Source organism: Triticum dicoccoides, chromosome 1A, assembly GCF_002162155.2.
Source record: "Triticum dicoccoides isolate Atlit2015 ecotype Zavitan chromosome 1A, WEW_v2.0, whole genome shotgun sequence".
Classification (NCBI taxonomy): domain Eukaryota; kingdom Viridiplantae; phylum Streptophyta; class Magnoliopsida; order Poales; family Poaceae; genus Triticum; species Triticum dicoccoides.
Window position 1 is genome coordinate 17,266,488 of NC_041380.1, and position 6,593 is coordinate 17,273,080.

Here is a 6,593-nt window from a genome sequence, read left to right on the forward strand (position 1 = left end):
GGGGACGAGGGCGGCGACGGCAACGGGGGCGGCGATGGGGACAGGGGAGGCGACGGGGATGAGGGCGGCGACGAGGATGGGGGCGGCGACGGCAACGGCGCGCGACGGGGGCGGCGTAGGACGGGGGCGGCGACGGCGTCGATCGATCGGGAAACAGAGGAAGAAACAGAGGGAGAATGAAATTTTTCGAAGTGATGTATATATAGAAGGCACCTTTAGTACCGGTTGGAGCCACCAACCGGTACTAAAGGCCTGTTTTGGCTAGGCCAAGCGGCGGGAAGCACCCCCCTTTAGTACCGGTTCGTGGAACCAGCCGGTACTAAAGGCCCCCCCTTTAGTACTGGTTGGTGCCACGAACCGGTACTAAAGGGAGGTACGCTGCCAGGCGAGGGGCACAAAAGTTTAGTCCCACCTCGCTAGCCAAGGGGCACTCGCACCTGCTTATAAGCCCCGCCGTCGCTGTTGTCTCGAGCTCCTCTCTTAAGCAGGCCTTCTGGGCCTACCTCTTCTGCGATGCCCTGTTGGGCCTACTGGGCTAGCGGGCCTACATCCTGGCCCAACTTGAATTTGGGTTTCTAGTCGTATGCAGGCCGCTGTGGCCCAGTAGGTGGGCTTTTTTTTCTTATTTTTTTTGCTTTATTTATTTTTGTGAATAACTTAACTTTGAAAATAGATTTTTCAGTGATTCATTTTTCTTATTTTTAATATTAGTGTGTTTTATCATTATATTCAATTTGGTAATGCTTAGGTTATTTAAAAAATGAAATGCCTTTGTAACGGATGAGTTTTCGTCCGAAACCCTGATACTTCGAAACAGACTGTCCATTTTGTACATGAAGTGCATCCAGTTTTTGCGGTAACCCTCTCTACTTTTTTGCACATGCTATGTGGGTGAAATTATGATACCATGCCAACTTTCATCCTTTTCTGAGTTCATTTGAAATGCTTTTCAATTTCAGGGTCATTTAGCTGAAAAAATCAGTAAATGCATGAAAGAATTTGCTTGCACATAAAATTTCTTCGCGATTCAAATGCCAAAACACATAACTAGCTACCCTAACTATTACAGAGATTCCCTCCTGGGTGTGAAACACAGAAGAAAGTGATGATAGTTAAGCCGATCACATCCCAGATCTTTGGGTGTGAAAATTTTTTCTTCGCGTGTGTCCCTTTGCGTCGTAGCCATGGAAAATCTTCATCATTTAACGGGATGCTTGGGTCAATATTCACTGTGAATGGAGCAATTTCATCAAACTTTTCATAATCTTCTGACTTGTCTGTCTTGTCATCCACTCCCACGATGTTTCTCTTCCCAGAAAGAACTATGTGCCGCTTTGGCTCATCGTACGATGCATTCGCTTCCTTATCTTCTCTTTTTCTTGGCTTGGTAGACATGTCCTTCACATAGAAAACCTATGCCACATCATTGGCGAGGAAGAATGGTTCGTCTGCATACGCAAGATTGTTGAGATCCACTGTTGTCATTCCGTACTGCGGGTCTTCCGTTACCCCGCCTCGTGTCATATTGACCCATTTGCACCGAAACAAAGGGACCTTCAAACCACGTCGATAGTCAAGTTCCCATATGTCCTGTATATAACCATAATATGTTTCCTTTCCCGTCTTGGTTTCTGCATCAAAGCGGACACCACTGTTTTGGTTGGTGCTCTTCTTATCTTGAGCGATCGTGTAAAATGTATTACCATTTATCTCGTACCCTTTGAAAGTCATTATATTCGAAGATGGTAACTGGGACAACAAGTACAGGTCATCTTCAATAGAGGTGTCATGCATGGTACGTGCTTGCAACCAGCTGGCGAAACTCCTGGTTTGTTCACGTGTAATCCAGTCATCAGACCGCTCCGGGTGTTTGGAGCGTAGCAAATTCTTGTGTTCATCCATATACAGAGCCATCAAGGCAGAATTCTGTAGAACTGTGTAGTGTGCTTCAGTGAGAGAATGTCCGTCCATACATATTATTTGTTCCCCTCCTAGCGTGCCTTTTCCATCCAGTCTGCCCTTATGCCGCGATTCAGGAACACCAATCGGCTTAAGGTCAGGAATAAAGTCAATACAAAACTCAATGACCTCCTCATTTTGACGGCCCTTGGAGATGCTTCCTTCTGGCCTAGCACGGTTATGAACATATTTCTTTAAGACTCCCATGAACCTCTCAAAGGGGAACATATTGTGTAGAAATACAGGACCCAAAACGTTAATCTCTTCGCATAGGTGAACTAGGACGTGTGTCATGATGTTGAAGAAGGATGGTGGGAACACCAACTCGAAACTGACAAGACATTGCACCAAATCATTCTGTAACCTTGGTATGATTTCTGGATCGATTACCTTCTGAGAGATTGCATTGAGAAATGCACATAGCTTCACAATGGCTAATCGAACGTTTTCCGGTAGAAGCCCCCTCAATGCAATCGGAAGCAGTTGCGTCATAATCACGTGGCAGTCATGAGACTTTAGGTTCTAGAACTTTTTCTCTGCCATGTTTATTATTCCCTTTATATTCGACGAGAAGCCAGACGGTACCTTAATACTGAGCAGGCATTCAAAGAAGATTTCCTTCTCTTCTTTGGTAAGAGCATAGCTTGCATGACCCTGATGTATGTCGTATTTTCCATGCATACGTTGCTGGTCCTCCCGTGCCTCAGGTGTATCTTTTGTCTTCCCATACACGCCCAAGAAGCCAAGCAGGGTCACACAAAGATTCTTCGTCACGTGCATCACGTCGATTGCGGAGCGGACCTCGAGGTCTTTCCAATAGGGCAGGTCCCAAAATATAGATTTCTTCTTCCACATGGGTGCGCGTCCGTCAGCGTCATTCGGAACAGGTTGTCCACCAGGACCCTTTCCAAAGTCCACCTTCAAATCCTTGACCATATCATGTACATCAGCACCAGTACGGTGGCGAGGCTTCGTCCGATGATCTGCCTCACCTTTGAAATGCTTGCCTTTCTTTCTTACGGGATGCCTGCTCGGAAGAAATCGACGATGTCCCAGGTACACATTCTTATTAGCCAAATATATACTGTCGGTATCGTCCAAACAGTGCGTGCATGCGTGGTATCCCTTGTTTGTTTGTCCTGAAAGGTTACTGAGAGCAGGCCAATCATTGATGGTCACGAACAGCAACGCCTTTAGGTCAAATTCTTCCCCCATGTGCTCATCCCACGCACGTACACCTGTTCCATTCCACAGTTGTAAGAGTTCTTCAACTAATGGCCTTAGGTACACATCAATGTCATTGCCGGGTTGCTTAGGGCCTTGGATGAGCACTGGCATCATAATGAACTTCCGCTTCATGCACAACCAAGGAGGAAGGTTATACAAACATAGAGTCACAGGCCAGGTGCTATGGTTGCTGCTCTGCTCCCCAAAAGGATTAATGCCATCTGCGCTTAGACCAAACCATACGCTCCTTGCGTCATCTGCAAACTCCTTCCCATACTTTCTTTCGATTTTTCTCCACTGCGACCCATCAGCGGGTACTCTCAACTTTCCGTCTTTCTTACGGTCTTCTCTGTCCCATCGCATCGCCTTGGAATGCTCTTTGTTTTGGAACAAACGTTTCAACCGTGGTATTATAGGAGCATACCACATCACCTTGGCAGGAATCTTCTTCCTGGGGCGCCGGCCCTCGACATCACCAGGGTCATCGCGGCAGATCTTATAGCGCAATGCACGACATACCGGGCAAGCGTTCAAATCCTCGTACTCACCGCGGTAGAGGATGCAATCATTAGGGTATGCATGTATCTTCCGCACCTCTAACCCTAGAGGGCAGACAGCCTTCTTTGCTTCGTACGTACTCTCGGGCAATTCGTTGTCCTTTGGAAGCATATCCTTTATCATTACCAGCAACTTTCCAAATCCCTTGTCAGATACACCATTCTCTGCCTTCCATTGCAGCAATTCCAGTGTGGTGCCCAGCTTTTACTTGTCACCTATGCAATTCGGGTACAACAATTTTTTGTGATCCTCTAACATGCGCTGCAACTTCTTCTTCTCCAAATCACTTGCGCAGTTTCTCTTTGCATCGGCAATGGCCCGACCTAGATCATCAACGGGCTCATCTGATGCCTCTTCTTCAGCTTCTTCCCGCATTGCCGGCTCAGCTTCTTCCTGCATTACCGGCTCAACTTCTTCCCCCATTGTTGTATCATCATATTCAGGGAACCCATGGCCAGGATAGCTGTCGTCGTCCTCTTCTTCTTCATTGTCTTCCATCATAACCCCTCTTTCTCCGTGCTTGGTCCAAACATTATAATGGGGCATGAAACCGGACTTAAACAGGTGGACGTGAATGGTTCTTGACGTAGAGTAATTGTGACCATTCTTACAGCGAGCACATGGACAAGGCATAAAACCATCCGCCCGCTTGTTTGCCTCAGCCGCAAGCAGAAAAATATGCACGCCCTCAACGAACTGGGGAGAGCATCGGTCATCGTACATCCATTGCCGGCTCATCTTCATTACACAACACCGAATAGACCAAATTAATACAAGTTCATACATAAAGTTCATACAACACTTAAATGCAACAAACAAATAACTCTCTAGCTAAAGCATTTAAATGCAACAACAAATATGATCAAGATCGCAACTAAGGTAACAATGGATCCAACAGCATAATGATACCAAGCCTCACTATCGATGGCATATTTTCTAATCTTTCTAATCTTCAAGCGCATTTTCTCCATCTTGATCTTGTGATCATCGACGACATCGGCAACATGCAACTCCAATTCCATCTTCTCCCCCTCAATTCTTTTCAATTTTTCTTTCAAGTACTCGTTTTCTCTTTCAACTAAATTTAACCTCTCGGCAATAGGGTCGGTTGGAATTTCCGGTTCACATACCTCCTAGAAAAAAATTCTATGTCAACTTGATGGGCATAATTTGTCATAAACACGAAATGCAACTAGTTTTAAAAGAGAATATGCATACCACATCCGAATCATAACAAGGACTAGGGCCGACGGGGATGGATATCAAAACCATGGCACTATATGTATAACAAACAACGTACGGGTAAGATAATTATACGAGTAACTATATATCCAAATCACACAAACATCAATTTTTATATAAAATTCCATGAACAAGAGGCTCACCACAAGGTGGTGCTGGCGACGGGACGGTCCGGGCAAACGACGGTGGCTACGATGGAGATTTAGAAGGCACTAAGTAAACCACACCTACATATGCAAACTAAGTGTTATTTTTGACCTCAAATTGCATATAAATCAAATACTAGCACATATATTGATCCTCCCAAATTACTAAACTCACAAATTAATCACTATATAAACCAATGCAAGAGCTAATCTAGCAATGAGAGATGAAAGGACAAAGTTGCTAACCTTTGTGATCATTTGAATGGATGAGGGCCTTCAAATCTTGACAAATTTTGGGCAAATTTTGTGATGAACTCGAGAGGAAGAAGGGGAGAACAGAGGAGAGGGAGAGGGGAAAGGGGGAAGAACAGAGTGCTAGTGGACGAAGGGTTTATATAGGACGACCTTTAGTACCGGTTCATGGCACGAACCGGTACTAAAGGTGCTGGAGGGGCCCCACTCTGACAACATCCTGCCACCACTCTCATTAGTACCGGTTCGTGGCACGAACCGGTGCTAAAGGTTCGCCACGAACCGGTACTAATGAAAGCGGCCCGGCTAGCCGTTGGAACCGGCACTAATGTATACATTAGTGCCGGCTCAAATACAAACCGGCACTAATGTGCTTCACGTTTGACCCTTTTTCTACTAGTGCAATGCCACCCTTTAGTCCCGTTTGGTGCCACCAACCGGGACCAAAGGCCTCTTTTCAGCAGCCCAATGGGCGGGAAGCGGCGGCCTTCGGTCCCGGTTGGTAGCATCAACTGGGACTAAAGGGTGGCATTGGTCCCGGTTGATGCCACAAACCGGTACCAATGCACACCTTTAGTCCCGGTTGGTAGCACCAACCGGGACGAAAGGCCTTGTGCTGGAACTGGCGCGGTGCGGTGGGATGTTTAGTCCCACCTTGCTAGCCGAGAGGCTTCAATAGTGGTTTATAAGCACTGCTGCGCTGACCACTTCGAGCTCCTCTCAAATGCAGGCTTACAGGCCTAAAGTCACTTTATTTGCCTGTGGGCCTACTGGGCCTCCTGCGGGCCTAAATCCTGGCCCATGGTAAGGTTTCTAGTCGTATTCAGGCCGTGGGGGGCCCAGTAGGTGGCACGTTTTTTGTTTTTTTTGTTTTCTTTATTGCTTTATTTATTTTATTTTGTTTCTACTTACAAAAAAATACTTATTGTTGCTATTTTTATTTTGTTTCCAGTTTTTTTGTTTTGTTTTCTACATTATTTATTTTATTTTGTTTTTTGCTTTATTTTTTAATTCTTTTTGCTTTTAAGTTAGAAAATTATAAACTTTCTGTTAGTACCATTAGTTTTCAAATTTGAATAGTTAAAATTTGAATTCTTTGAAATTTGTGTGAATCACAAGTATGTGATTAACTTCACTATAAAAATTGTTTTTTTCCAAATTTTTTGTTTTGTTTTTTGCATTATTTATTTTCTTTTGTTTTTTGCTTTA